At 43.6% G+C, this 14,989-nt stretch overlaps 1 protein-coding gene across 1 annotated transcript in view; it reads right to left on the reverse strand.

The window, feature by feature from the left end:
- The window catches only part of prr36b (proline rich 36b), a 31,533-nt gene extending 20,806 nt beyond the window's left edge, over window positions 1–10,727 (reverse strand). The window contains exon 1 of the mRNA XM_073493640.1: window positions 10,531–10,727. The gene's annotated coding sequence lies outside the window, so the exon portion shown is untranslated. The remainder of the gene's footprint in view (window positions 1–10,530) is intronic.
- Between the last annotated feature and the right edge of the window lie 4,262 nt (window positions 10,728–14,989).

Consider the following 14,989-nt stretch of genomic DNA (forward strand, 5'->3'; position numbering starts at 1 on the left):
TCTGATGTTACAGCTTTAATTTCTACTAGTTTTAGGGTTGTAAAAAGATACTGTACTCATACAGTAAATAAGAGTGGATGTGTTGTTGGTTTCTGTACAAGTGCAGCATGTAGTTTACATTTTATATTACTGAGAGAGTTAATTTTAACTCATACAAGGTGTCTTTCTTGTTTTTATATCACAATTATCAAAAGGGGTTTGCATTTTAACAGATTTTGTAAACTTTGCTCTTAGGCAAACACTGCACAGTCTATTGTTGTCGTTATTATTATCACGCTTAACAAGCCTCGAGCAGTAAGCTAATGATGGGCAAGGTGAGATCATCCTCCGAGGCATCATCCCTTCCTAATACCCACACTGGGACATTAACAAAATGTGTGTGTGCTCACACTCGTGTGTGTATCCCTGACACACAGCAGTGTTTGGGCCTATATTGTCAATAACTGGAAGGCATCCAACTCCGCTGAGGGATCTCAGCTTTTCTGACTGTCTAGACACAAACATGCCGTTCTTGAATAATCAGGTCATCAGCATATTTAAACAGAAAACTGCTACTTTGACCCCCTTTTTGCTTTAAATACAATCTACTACTGTGTGTGTGCAGGGGGGGTGCACAAAACATGCCTGTTTACAATACAGCAGGAGGTTACATTTAAAAAAACTGCTGACAGGAAAACACCACAGTTCTGAATCTTTTGAAGACATTAGTGCAAAGGGTAGGTCTGATTCATTATGCAGATTAAAATTAATGAGCTAAATGTTAAGATAATGTCAAATCTGCTCTTGGGCTGTGGTGTGTGCTCACGTCTAATCACATCCACTGTCGGTTCGAAACAAGAGACTCCTCGCCTTTTCTTCACAAAGGCCTAAATCAAAGTGCCCCCACTCACTCCCTCACTTCAGCCAACCAACCATCCAAGGCTGTGTATGAATCGCTGTGGTAGAAAGTCGGCTCTGCTTTCACAGTACACAACTGTGTACACACACACACACACACACACACATACACGCATATGCATTCTGTGAGCCTTCTTCTATCCCCGGGGCCTACTCTAAATAGTAGTCAAAGAGAGGGATTGTGGGGGAAGGAGGCAGTGGCGGTGGGGGTGGGGTGGCAGTTGAAGATGGTAGAAAAGATGCAAAAAGAAAGTGAGCTTTTGTAGACGATGTAGCCATCCGCTAATACTGACATGAACTCGTCCAAGCTTGACTGAAATACTCAAGACACAACTAATGCCATAAAAGCGCGGAGAGTCGGAGCAGAGATGTCGGCAGTGAGGGGAGAGGATGTTAGCAGGTCGGCTCTGGTTTTTGAAGGCAGTTTTAACAAGCACTGAGTCACCTCTGACCCTGTAATTGACAGCTTTTATTTCCAGGAGCAGCAAACATAAGATGTTTAGCTGTGCTGTTTGCTCTTTGACACTGTTAATAAACCATCCTCTTTCCACTGACTCAGCCAGGGTCAGATTCACAAAACACAAGTAATGCAGAGTATTCCCTAGGTTTGTGGAAGACATAGGTGCACCTACTTAACGGCTATTTTGGACCATTGTTAGTAACAGATCTGTGTACAAAAAGTTGGATAAGCTAGAGCAGATAATAAAGAAAACAACACCCAAAAAGCCTAAGGACAAGACTTGCTAAAGAAGTCCACTGGGGACAAACTACAACCGTAAGATTTGTGGAAAGTAATTTAGTTAGTTTTGATGCTCTCCACATTGACTTTACATTCATTTTGCTTAGATGGTGGCAGGGCACAGCTCAAGTGCTGCACCTAGACCTCATAATGGAAGGGAAAAACCATGTGATGAAAAAATCATAAAAAGTCAAAACAGGTCAATTCTAGCACTGTCTTGAATGTCTTTGATTCAAATGCATGTTTGCTTAGTTTGAAACTTAGTATATTGGTCTCAAACAGAAAGACAACAAATCCTCCCAACTGGGAATGGCTTAATGTCTCTTCCTTTGCTGACTGATCCAACTTACTGAAATAAATCAAATTAAAACATATCCATATACTTTCTGACATTATTGTTCTTCCTTTCTTGTTGTCATGTAAAATGGCACAACAGCTCCAAACAACTCTGCAAGCTTTAAGTAGCACTGCTTCAATAATTCAGTGCTTTCTTGCTTACAGCATCACTTCACATGGCCAAATGGGCTGATGCAAGTCGACTCAGATTTGATGTTTGAGTTTTACTTGTGACTGTGACAAAAAATAAAATAAGGCAGAAAGTGAGTATGTTTTTGGGCACACGAGTGTGTGTGTGTGTGTGTGTGTGTGTGTGTGTGTGTGTGTGTGTGTGTGCGTGCGTGCATATATCACTCCTCCTCTTTACAAGGAGGAGAATGTCAGATTCAAGACGCCACATGCTGGCATGGGGCCTGAGATTCTCTATTCAACCTACTCTAACTCACAACAGTAGTCTCAGTCAACTGTCCACCCCATTTAGAGCTACTTAGACCCATGGCTTCTATGGTGCTGGCTGGTGGTGGCTTCTATTGGAATCTGTCCAATCCACAGACAATGCCTTTTTTTCTTGTGAAAACTTTGACACAACTGAAGTGCAATTAAGTCATACGACAGATGAAAATCCACAACAATTATGTGTTTATCATTGCTCAACCATGGAAATTATCATAAGTTGCAAACTTAATTTCATCATGCCCTCACAATAAAATAATTTAAGAATGATTTAGAATTGCAACTGGATTTGGAACTTTGCAAACTGCACAGCCCAGTCACCAGAATAAAATACTGGCATTTCAGGTTTCTGCAAACCAGGGAAAAGTTCAAATTTGTCCTGTCATGTCACGTTCACGTTACACTGAGCTTGCTGCCAAGCACTGCCTAGCGAGAGATCTTTGTTCGAGACAACATGAAACCACTGAATATTTTTAAGGAGATGTCCGCACATTTTCCAGCCATGTTTGCAGACCATAAGCTCAGAGTTGTCACAACATAAAACTGAACCCAAAGATATGTAAAGTTGCAACATATCTGTGGTTTGCAGAAACATACACTGCCAACACTCATTCTGGCAAATGGGTTGCTGAAACAAAAATGCTGAAAGAAAGATTAAATTTGGATGGGTTGGCACCCAAAATCAAAACTGAGATGAACTGACAAAACAGTCCAATATCAGTACAAACAATATTTAATCAGAAACTAGAAGGAGGGTTTCAGACAGATACACGATGGCTGGCAGAGAGGGACAAATGCAAGAAGATGAGTGCTATAGCAGATTGGCAGGGCAAGAGATCCGTCTTTACTTCTTAGAGAACTGAATCAAGAGTAATGATGTGCAGCAAAGACAACCCACTGCTTAATGTTTCATTTACTCTCTGCCAAATCTTGGCAGGACACCAGCGCCAGACTAACAGCTGCAACAGCTACTATCTCTCATAGACACACGCTGTTTGGACAGGTAGAAAACAAGAAATACAGAGTTATCTCTGCAGTCAATGAGGACATTTATTTCAGACTGTTAACTGTCAAGTAAAGCCATGCAATCTACAAAGTAAGCCTCATCATTAGCACACAGTTATATAACAGCAGCAGTCCAGGATCACAGCAAACAACTTCACAGCTAACACCACTTCCATCTACCATCACTGCAACCACTGACTCCCTTTCATGACACTAAGTGGGATGGTTTCTCTGCATGTCACCGCCTCTTCCTCAGCTTCAGCACACATCAGTACAGCTCGCTGCTGAACTCCGGAGGACCCTGAGGCCTCTCAGAGCTGTCCATTAGATGGAGGCCAATTATTATCAAACACGTCCCTGATGAGGATGTACATAAATCTGGAGGAAGACAAATGATAGGTGCTATGTGTGGCAATCGGAGGGGATGCTGAAGGTACATGACAGGCAGATGAATCCAACTGGGGGTTGCCAGTGGTCCCGCTGCCTCCATCCACTTGATTGTAATCACAGCTCACACATTCTCCAAACACCCCCGACCTAAGGTCAGGAAACCGCCTCTCTCCTGCACACAAATAAACTCCAAACAAAGCCTGCTGCTCTCCATGGCATTCCCCACAGACTGTGGGAGGGCTGAGCAAGCTGGGAGGGAGGGAGAGAAAGTGAGGTAACAACTAAGAGGAGCAGAGGGGGGACAGAACGTAGGCTTCAATCAAAATGTTGTTCAGGATAAATGTCAAAAATCTGGCCAACTATGCAATCCTGTGTCTTCATCGACAGTGACTGTTGCAACTTTAGTTCTCAGTCTTTGTTGTAACTTCAAGGTGTTTTATTGTTGCCCTACTTTCCTCTGCATGTTTTAGGCTTAAAAAAACATGACATTTAATGTGTATTTTTAGCTGCAGTGACATTTAAATCAATCTAGCAAATAAGAAATTACTTTTGTAAGAAACAAAATTGTATTGTATTGTTAATGTACTAACCCAGAGATTTATGATATTTTACGTTATGGTTGCATTTTGACTATAAAGAGCCCTGTGCTTTGCTACCTTAGCTTTGATTTATGTCCTATTCTATAATCTTTTGGACCAATATTAACAGTAAACACTCATGTAGGTTAAATGATTTCTCCCCTCAAAACAAGCAGAGGAGGTGACGTCCTTCTTTCAGCTCATCAACCTCCATCAGTAAGGAAGAGCAACCTGTATGCAGCCTTAGAGATAAATCCAAGGGCAAAAGCACCTGCTGCTATTCTTTGACTGCTTTCAGTGTACAGTAATAATTTAACTTTTTCTTTAACCCAGATCTTCTCTCATCTGGACAATGGTGGCCCAGCAACAACAGAACACGGTTGTCTTGAGATGTCAGAGACAAATCAACCTGAAACAATGAGACAAGTTTCCATCACACTTTTGCATTTTTACACTTTTTCTGACAATGACAATCAAGCCTTTCTTACATGCAAATTCAAAATGCACATATAAACCGGTGGATGAAAATATACTTAGGGATGAAGACTTCAAGATAAACCATTTAGAAAAATGTGCCCACTGATGTCCTAATGTCATTAGCTATCCAGGCCTACCCCTTGCACAGAGTCGGACCATAACAAACAAACAAACACACCAGTACTACCCCCCACATGCTCATTGTCAAGTGAACTCCTGAATGCTGTACAGTACTGTCATTCCTACCAATTGATTCCCAGTGGGTCAGTGGGCTGCCGGGAGGCTCAATAATACAAACCCAGCCAGAACAAAGACCCCGCTGAGAGGAAGGAACAAGTATTTTTCTGTCTCCTTGTTTGCTCGGCTGCTGGTGGGTGTGTGTAAGAGAGAGAGAGAGAGAGAGAGAGAGAGCAGCAGATTGTGTGACAGACACCTGGATCACAGAAACATGTGATCAGAGAGGCTGGTACTAATCCTAAGGACTCTTTAGGGATTCACACTAAGATTTTACAATGTCCTCAAGTAATAACCTAACTGAAATTGAGAGATTACAAAATATATAAGCGCCTATTTGTAAAACAAAATTCTCATTGTAATGAAATACATCAATAAAAAGACAAGTGATACTGCTGCAAATGGTAGAGAATGACAATGCCCGTCACAGTTTAGGGCTGTGCATTGTCTGCGTTCACACCACCACCCCTCCCTCCTACAAACACCAAACAAGCCGATGCACACAACACACATACAAACACTCAAAACCCGTCCTTCCCATGGTGCGTCCAGGCCCGGAGAAACTCGACCCCCTGGGGACGGGGAGATTAACACATGACAGAGCTTGTTAACCCTGGACAAAGAGAGATGCTAATCTTGTACAGTCGGCCTCGACGGCCCTCGAACAGTACACAGACACAGCTATGGGGACACAGAGAGAGAGACAGAGAGTAGCCCAAGAAAGACGAGAAAGAACGAGGGAGGGATGTGCAACAGTAACAGAGGCGTCAGTATGTCCCAGAAACTAGACAATACTGTGGGGAGGCAGGGCTGGAGGGTCCGTCAGCCCCAAAACAATAAGGGCAGAGACAGAGCCCAACTACAAACAAGGCCCCAACGGCGCGGGCCCTGCTACAGCCTGGCTGATCTCCACCGCCTGCAGGGACGACCAGCAGGGCAGCGCAGAGCTCAACTCTGTGGATATTGATCAGATGGGAGGAAGCGGGGAGCCAGGCGTGCAGCTCCACAGATGGGTAGGACAGAGAAAGAGACAGAGACAAAAAGACAGAAAGAGGAAGTGCATTAGGAAGGCAAGTTCCTCTGATGCTGTTAGCTCTCTCCCCTGGGAGTTAAGAGAGATAGTAGTGACAATAAAAAGAGAGGATGGGGGAGAGGGAGGGGTAAAAAGGGAAAGAGACAGTGGGCAAGCAAGGAACAGCGGGACAAGAAGAGAGACAGAGGACCTGACAGAGTGGCAACAGGGAAACTAAGGCTAATTTGTAACTTGAAGAGCTGCTGGATCATCTCCATAATGGGCCGTCTGCCCACAAACAAGCTCCTCTCTGGGGGTAAATGAGATCAGGCCAGCCCAGGACCAGCTGGTGGCTTGGATCAATGACGCCAGATAGAGCAGATACAGAGACGGAGGGAGAGGACAGAACTGAGGCATCTGGACAGGATGGCAGAAACACACCCGAGAGGCCTGGGCTCTCTCTCTCGATTTCGCGCGGAGACACGCGGACGCACGCGCGCACGTAAAGTACAAGTGCAACGACTGCGTCCGTAAGAGGATTATGTCCTCCTGTTTGAAGTGGAACAAGGCACGTTCCAGATGGAATCTGATCCCTCGCAGGACGGCACACTGGTTGGATGGTTGACCAGATCAGCACCTACTAAATACTGCTTTACAAGAACAAACCACACAACCGGCCCTCAAAACACCGCAACATGTGCCTACTAACTGCCAGAAACTGTCATAAAACCCACAGCAACCATAAAGACATACATTTAGTACTTCAAGGAGATGCATCTTCACTGTAGCATTTAAATACACTGAGACAGAGTTCCACCAGAGTTAAGCGTCACCTGGAGAAGTGAAATAAATAGGCTCCTACAGCTGCCTATGGTAAAGGGAGTTTATCATTCTGTCAGCACCGGTGTCTGGCACAAATGCCTATCATTCCACACGTGGTTATAGTGAGGGCAGGTTGGGTTTCCTCCGACATAATCTTGACCACATCAGCAACTGGGCTGGAGCAGCAAACGTACAGCAAGGTCAATGTAGAGAGGGACCCCAAGACACAAAGAGCCACAGGTGGTAGAGCAAACCTTATGACTGACACAGCAACGTACGTTTTTGGCCCCATTTCTAACATCTCCAAGGCTGCATTACACCAAACAACCGTGCACTGCTACCACATTTTGTGCCATGAAAAATTTGGTCTTGAAGCCTAGCAACAGGGCTGTGAACCATGTCCATTATCCATCCTCCCACCAGAGGAATTCAGAGCGTCCAAACACAGCAAATTACTGCAGCTGCTGGCAAATACAGCCTCAAAACCACACCGCCAGTTGCCAACTGCATACCCTGACAACTGTGACAACCAGAGCTGCTATCATGACTGGGAGCATAGGCGACAGCAAAGTTTATCTCCGTTTTATCTTCGCTGTTGTGCCGGTGGCAGTTTTCTTGCATCTCAATCTGCCAGAATACAGAGGAAGAAATTCAGCCAAACACAATTTCTGTTGGTGTTTTGATAATCTCTGAACAAGAAACTATTGTTTTGTTTTTGCCACGGATTAAAACAGGACTAGAGATGATGGTGGCGATTTTTAATGGTGCCATGAAGTGCAACGGTCACGGGTTCAGGCTCAAAAAAGCCTGATGACCAGAAGCACAGGCTTGTCCTTGTCACAACTGAGAAGTTCAGAGCTGGGGGGGATTTCATTCTGACTCACACACCCACCCTGCACCAGTCCTTAGGCGAAGGGCAAGCTACAGACGGGGCTATTAAAGGGACAATCATCTCCCCTCTCAGGACGGTGGCATGGGTCGAGAGGCCAGCTGGAGGCAAAATAGGTTACTAGAATTTAAATTGAACTAAAACAAGCGATTCAAAGGCGTTCTATGTGAAAATATTCTGTGACAAGAAATGTTATTAAAGTGGCTCCTTGTGTAGCTGTTAGGACCACAACAAAAGATTGTCATCATAGTTATCATTTATTTGGATTTAGGGCCAACTAACACTTACTTTCATTATCTATTAATCCAACAACCATTTTCTCAATTAATTAAGTGCTTTGTGTATCAAATGTCCGAAAATAGTAAAAAATGCTCATTATAATCTCTAAGAATCCAAGGTGGCATATTCAAATGGAATGTTTTATCTGACTAACAGTCCAAAATCCATCATATTCAGTTTTCTATATGACAAAGAAAAACACTAATTACTCACATTTTATCAGCTGTAACCAGTGAATGTTTGGCATTTTTGGTTACAACAATTACTAAAACAATTTAAAGATAATCACAATAGTTTGGGATTGATTTTCTTTTGAACTGTGTGTTCAATAATTGACTAATTGTCCGGGCTCTAGTTGATATAATAAATTACTGACAATAAAAAATATTGAAAAAACCAAAGTATCAACTTAAAAATATATAGATCAAAGACAAACAAGCATCTCTTTGCATTTACATACCTGTAAGCTGACATTAGATTATTACATTGAACACCATGAATTTCAATATATAATTAACTGATAATCATTACTAAAATTACAACTATTTAATAGTTACATTTACTAATCTAATATTATCATATTAGCAGCTACATTTTTAGTGTCTGCCCCCTCTTTGTATGTCGGACTAATTCAGATAAAAGCAATGAGCTCTCATTCTTATTGCGATGGGCGGCTATCACTGTGGACACACACCCTTGATGCTGGCTCGACCAGCAGAGCGCAGATCTACTAGTGACAAGAGACGGAGTGATACATCCTATTAAAAACACACAACAATAAAGACAAGATGTAACTTTAGTCCATTCCACAATGGAAGTAAGACTATTGTAAAGAATTTGTTGTACCTTTTTTTGTTTATTCACAATTACAATAATCGGCTTCATTTACTCATATACAGTTTCTGACAAATCCTCTCTCCACACACACATCGCCTCAGGCAGTAATCCACATCCTCCTACTAACAAGCTTTTTAAGACCATCTTAAATAACTTCATAAAAACACAGTGCGGTTTTTAATGGCTGCTAAATTTAATTTCATATGATTGCATTAGGCCGCCTGTCTGTCCTCCATTTCCCTGCCTCATCCACCAACACTGTGAGTCAGCCATTCTCTCATCCATGCACAGAGGAGGGGTGGTGGGGGGGACTGGCTGATGGCTTAGCCCACATCTGACTTAAGAGTCCTGGTGTGTCTCCAAGCCCTGCGTGGCCGAGCCTGAAAAGTGCTCATATTAGTCGCCCCGGGATGCCATTTACTCAGGATGACATCAATACCCCACGGTCGATCACCACTCATTATTGACCCACCCATGCCCACTTTAGCCACAAAGACTGAGACAATTTATGTCACTGTCTGGGCACCTCAGGGAAGGAGAATAGAGCTGTGGGCAAAGGATAAAGATTTCCAATCCTTGCATGTTTGCAGTTTATTAAATGCTCTTGGCCAGGCTTTGGCAGTGCTTTCTCCTCCCCATTGTTCTACAGAGGGGAGTGTAATCTGTCTTGTTGCACTCACTCACTCACCAAAAAGAGTCAGTGAAGGAGCAGCTCCGGGGCCCTCCAGCCTCAACTCTCACACCACAATAGCCGATCACTTTTGGGGGTGACATTAATCACCTCTGATTACATGCCAGCTTGAGTTCTGTGCACAACCCTCTCCGAGATATTTCAGCTCTCCACGCTCCCTCCAAGGTCTGGGGAAATTATTGCTTTAACATGTCACAAATTGCCCCCAGTGGTTCTGGTTTGGTTGACGTGAAAACAGAGTGGGCATTTGCAAAATGATCAGCCCTAAATTTGCCGGCTTTTTCCCCCCCTGAGGCGAGTGAAGCATTTCTCAGCACTCACACCACTTGGCCCATCACAGAACAATGGGCATCCGCGATGGAGGATGGAGAAGGAGGGGAGGTAAAGGAACAAAAAAAAAAAAGTTCAGGGAGGGAAAAGGCAGACAAAATGGTTACACAAAGAGTGAACACATTCTGTAGATGAGAAAGAGCACAAATAAAAACCCTTAATCTGTTTTACGTTAGCCTAACAGGTCTGTTGAGCACTTCCCAGCTACCACGCAGCCTGCCACCGCCCCATCAGCCCCTTTCAACAGGAATCACACTGAAACAAGGCGGCTCATCGACTAACACATGAGGTGACACTAAAACACAAGCTTTTAGACATTTTCTACTGCATATTTAACAGAAATATTCATTCACACAAAGAGCCACAGCAATTCCGATACACTGTTTGGTATTAAAATGGGGAAGCACGAGTTATAACACGGTAGCTGAGACTCTGCCGCCGTAACAAGCGACACATAATGCACGTTTTGAAGGGCCGTTAACGTTAACGTTAATTAGCCTGGCTGCAGTTTACTAAGTGACGTTAGCATGCTAGCTGAAGCTAGAACAATTTCGCCCTTACCAGTCAGTGCAGCGGCGAGCTAGCGAAATCCTCTCCAGCTACGCCCTGTGTGAGTACTACACCCCGACTGAATCCTCGAGTGAGAGAGAGAAAAAAAAGGAAAGTGAGGATGAGGATAAAAACGAAACCGGGGTGGGAAAAAACTGAAGAGTATCGAATATCGAGCCGAGCCGGCAGACGAGAAACTTCTGGGTCTCAGGCGCCGTTTCTCACAAGTGATGCGCGTTCACTGAAAGGAAGAAAGGAGGAGAATGACGCTTCACTCCTCGCTCTCTCTCTCTCTCTCTCTCTCTCTCTCTCTGCCACACACACACACATACACACACACACACACACATACACACACACACACACACACACACACACGATAGTAGACCGGTGAACGGATGGATGGACAGGCGGAGGAGAGGACAGGGCTGCCGCTGCCTTCAGGTGCTGCTATAAATGTAGGAACAATGAATAGCCCAGGAATCATTTTGAAAGTTGTAGCAGCAAAAAAACGCTCCAACATGAATGAGCCAGCATCTGCAACACCAGGGCCCTACTGGTGTAGTGGGACCCCAAAGTGCCTCTGGTTCACTGTTAGTTGTTCAGCTAACAGCTAGTTAATTAGCCTAATCAACTTGTCAATCTGAAGGAAAACATGCTCAGAATTATTTGATATTTGATTGATAATGTAATGGAATAACTCAAGATGTGGCAAAAGATGAGTATTCACTTTCTTACCATGAGTTAACGTTAGGTAAGAAAACTGAAACCGTTAACTATGAGGTAACCTTAAAAGTGCACTATGTAGTAAACAAACCACATAAACAAACTTTCCTCGTTTTCATGACTGAATAAACAAACTGATCTTAAAGGACAACACAGTTTCATACTGCTTTACTTTGTTTACATTTGGCGGATGCCGCCACCTTTCTAGCTTCAAGCAGTGTTCTGGGACCTTATTTTCCTCTGAGAACAGCTTGTTTATTCAGTTTTAGAAAAATGTAATATTTCTTAGTTTGTATTATTACCTCATTAATATTGTAAACATTCAAATTCTGAGTTTGAATTTCTTCTCCAAAACTACACAGTTCCCCTTTAAGCTGACCAGCTAAATATGAAGCAGCAGCAGGTTAGCTTAGCCTAGCGGAACAGGAACCTAGGGAAACAGGGGTGTGGTAAAGGGAAATCCACCTACCAGCACTTTTAAAGCTGTCTAATTAACACGTTATATTTAATTTCCAAACTGAAGTGTCAGAATGACAATTTTCCGTTTTTACAGTAGATTTGTGCTGGACTATTTCTTGTCTGGAAACAGTTGCCAGGCAACCCGTGGAGACTGCAGGAAGTCCCTTGGTCCTGGCCAAGAAATTGTCTAAAATTTTACTGACCAAGCAATAAATCGTTAATTGAGAAACTAGTCAGCGGATTAATTGATTAAAAAACAAAAATTGGTTGCAGCCCCAGTCAGCTGATTTGTGATACTTAAGTTGAAGCGTTTGGCTACTGCAGAAATTTAATGTTGCACCAAAAGAAAAACTGAAGCTTTAGAGGTCGAGATATTAAATAACTGCAATGACCGTTTGACTGTACAAAGCTCCCCCCAGAGCCAAAGAAGACATTTTACAACTGTTAGCTATAACCATTGCAAATAAACTGATTTTAATGTACAAAATTGGCAGAGTGGCCTTTTAATTCCAAATTTGTAACAGAATATGCCATGCCCATACTGGCATAACTAAATGACATTCAGCAGTTAATATATAATAAATCAGTTACACCTGTTTGACAAGTCTCATTTTCCAACATTAGCGATGTCTTTGTATGGAGTCAGGATCCACCCTGCCAAGCTGGTCGGTCGTGGGTGTGACAAGAAAAAAAAATTTGAAAAGAGGAATGACTGAGAACAAAACAAATTTTGTTAGTCCAGTCAACAATGATATCATTCGCATAATGTTAATCAAGGTTGTTTTCTACTCCCTTTCTCTGCAATACCAGTCTATTTACTGGCAAATAAATAAATGGAGGGTGAAATGGTTGTTTAGCTCATTATGTCGCGTGTGGAAATGCTTGGCACATCCTCAAACCATAAAACAGGAACTAATTACCTGTAGAGACAGAACATGGAGGCCATATCAACTGAATTTTATTGGACCATTAATTTCGATCTGGGTGTCAGTGCCTTCTTGTAAAAATACATCCTACCATATGATCTTTCCAGATGTATATTAAAGAGTACATTTTCAGAATTTCAGAATTATTAAAGCAATTTCTTCACCACTTTCAACCTCAGAAATAGGAGGCTACTACGTGTCCTTGAAGGCAGCATTCACCACGACAGCGCGCCATGCTGGAATTGAAAGGGCTGAATAGCGAATGGCAGGGGAACTCTGCTTTCTCTTAGCGCAGCCAATCACCTCCCAGGCTGGGGGATTATTCAAATTAAGGATGATGTCACCTCTTGCAAGTCACCCTACTCTCTTGCCCGAGTTCTTCCCGGTTGTCTGTTGCCCTCCCTCCTAGGCCCCTGCTCCCCCTTTTCTCTCCTCTCCAAACCCTTTTCTTCCTTTCTCCATGCCCGACTGCACACACACACTGCACACACACACACACACACACACACACACACACACACACACACACACACACACACACACTTTAACGGTGCATTACTGCTGCCCCACATGCATCAAGTTGCCTGCATTGTCTGCCCTCAGTGTGACTGTTGCATCGAGAATTTCAAACCCTCGACAGATTTCAGACCTGTTGATTCAAAAATGTAATTAAATATTTATTTGAATTAGATTCTGATCTGAATAAATTAATATCACACAAGTTAATTAGGATGTGCATAAGACTGAGAGCCTTTTTATTTGTTTTTTTGTCTTAAAAGTCAAATTTCTCGCAAGGAACTGAATTTAAAGATGGCCGAGAGTAGAAGCAGTTTACCGTATTTGTGCATCTGCCTGCAAGTTCAGCCTGTCACAACCTGAGTGAACAGAGCTGAAATGGGATTAAACTGATTGGAAAGGGTGATCTCAGCAAGACATTATAAGACAGCGTGGAACAGCAGATACAGTGTGCCTTCCTTTGGATCGAGTTGTGTGTTATTTTCTCTCAGACGCAGTCAGACGGGCCTTGTTTCATGGCTTTCAAGCTTTTGTTTCTGTGTGCCGTGCTCCTCACCAAAAACAGGGCTTTTCATCAGAGACTGTCTGGGTGGGCATGCCGCCTGTCTGCCTCTCTGTCTGTCTGTCTGTCTGCTGCTGCTCAGCTCCCGGCAGCCGCCTGCCCCTGTCTACATGAGCCAGGCTTTTGTGTACTGCTCTGTTGTGGATGGGTCTTCTTTTCATGTCGCGCCCGTGGTTCGCTCTTCTCGTTCCAAGTGCTGGAGAGGGGAGATTTGGCCCTGCTTTGCTTATTTAAGCTCTGAGTGGAAGTGTGCGACACAAAAACATACACTACATGTGCACCCGATAGCATAAAAACATGTTATCCCTTGGTCTCTCTTTATGTTTCTGTGTCAGATTTCAACAGGAAATGTATTTTGTGTTCCTGTGAATCAGCCCCAATGGGTTGAGGTTGCTGCACCTTCCATCTTTGCCACGTGTCTTGATGTTGAATCATAAAGGTCAAGTCTTACCCACAGAAAAATCTGCAGGTTTGGTAAAGTTGTTCAAGTAATTGCTCATACTGAATGTTGTTGACAATGACCCACATACTGTAGCTGTGTATGGATTTAATTGTAATCATACAGTATGTGTGCAGGTGTGTGCAAGACATGGCCAGGAAGAGGGTGGCGACTCCGGGAAGGTTCGATGCCTCCTGGCTTGACGCTGATGGACGTATTGGCATGGTCAGCCGGGCGCAACAAAGAGAGGAAGGTGTTTTTTTTCACACAGGCAGTGGTGTGCGGCAGCGGAGACAGGAAGGGGCAGGGCTGTGTACCCCGCTGCACAGTTCCCGTGTTATTTATCTCATTGTTTTTTCCCCCCGGCCCGCCGTCCAGCTGGGGCAGCCGTAGCACAAAAGGCCTGGCGTTCAGTCAAGCCTCAAAACCTGGCCTCCAGTCAGGGCTCTGCTACCTTTGACAAACTCTTACACAACACATGGGTTATTCAAACAGATAACAGATCGTTTTCTTTCACATATTCCAGCCTGTACAGTCAGATTGTGCAGAGGTTTGAATCTTCTGCTTGTGAGCCAAGCCACACAAGAAAGCAGCTGGCACCGAGAGACACACCCATCACATCAGACACAGTCGCCATCTTTTTATGGAGATATCCACAAATGAAACTCCTCTTGACACAACTGGCTTCACAATGCATAAGAGTTACTACCCTGCATAACACTCCACACTGTAATAACGCTAATATCATTACCTCGCAAATGGGGTGTGTGTGACTGAATACCAGGCAGACACAGGTTAGCACATGCGGGTGCAGCTGCTGCTCTCTGTGCACAGCGTGGACTC

Source organism: Pagrus major, chromosome 23, assembly GCF_040436345.1.
Source record: "Pagrus major chromosome 23, Pma_NU_1.0".
Classification (NCBI taxonomy): Eukaryota; Metazoa; Chordata; class Actinopteri; order Spariformes; family Sparidae; genus Pagrus; species Pagrus major.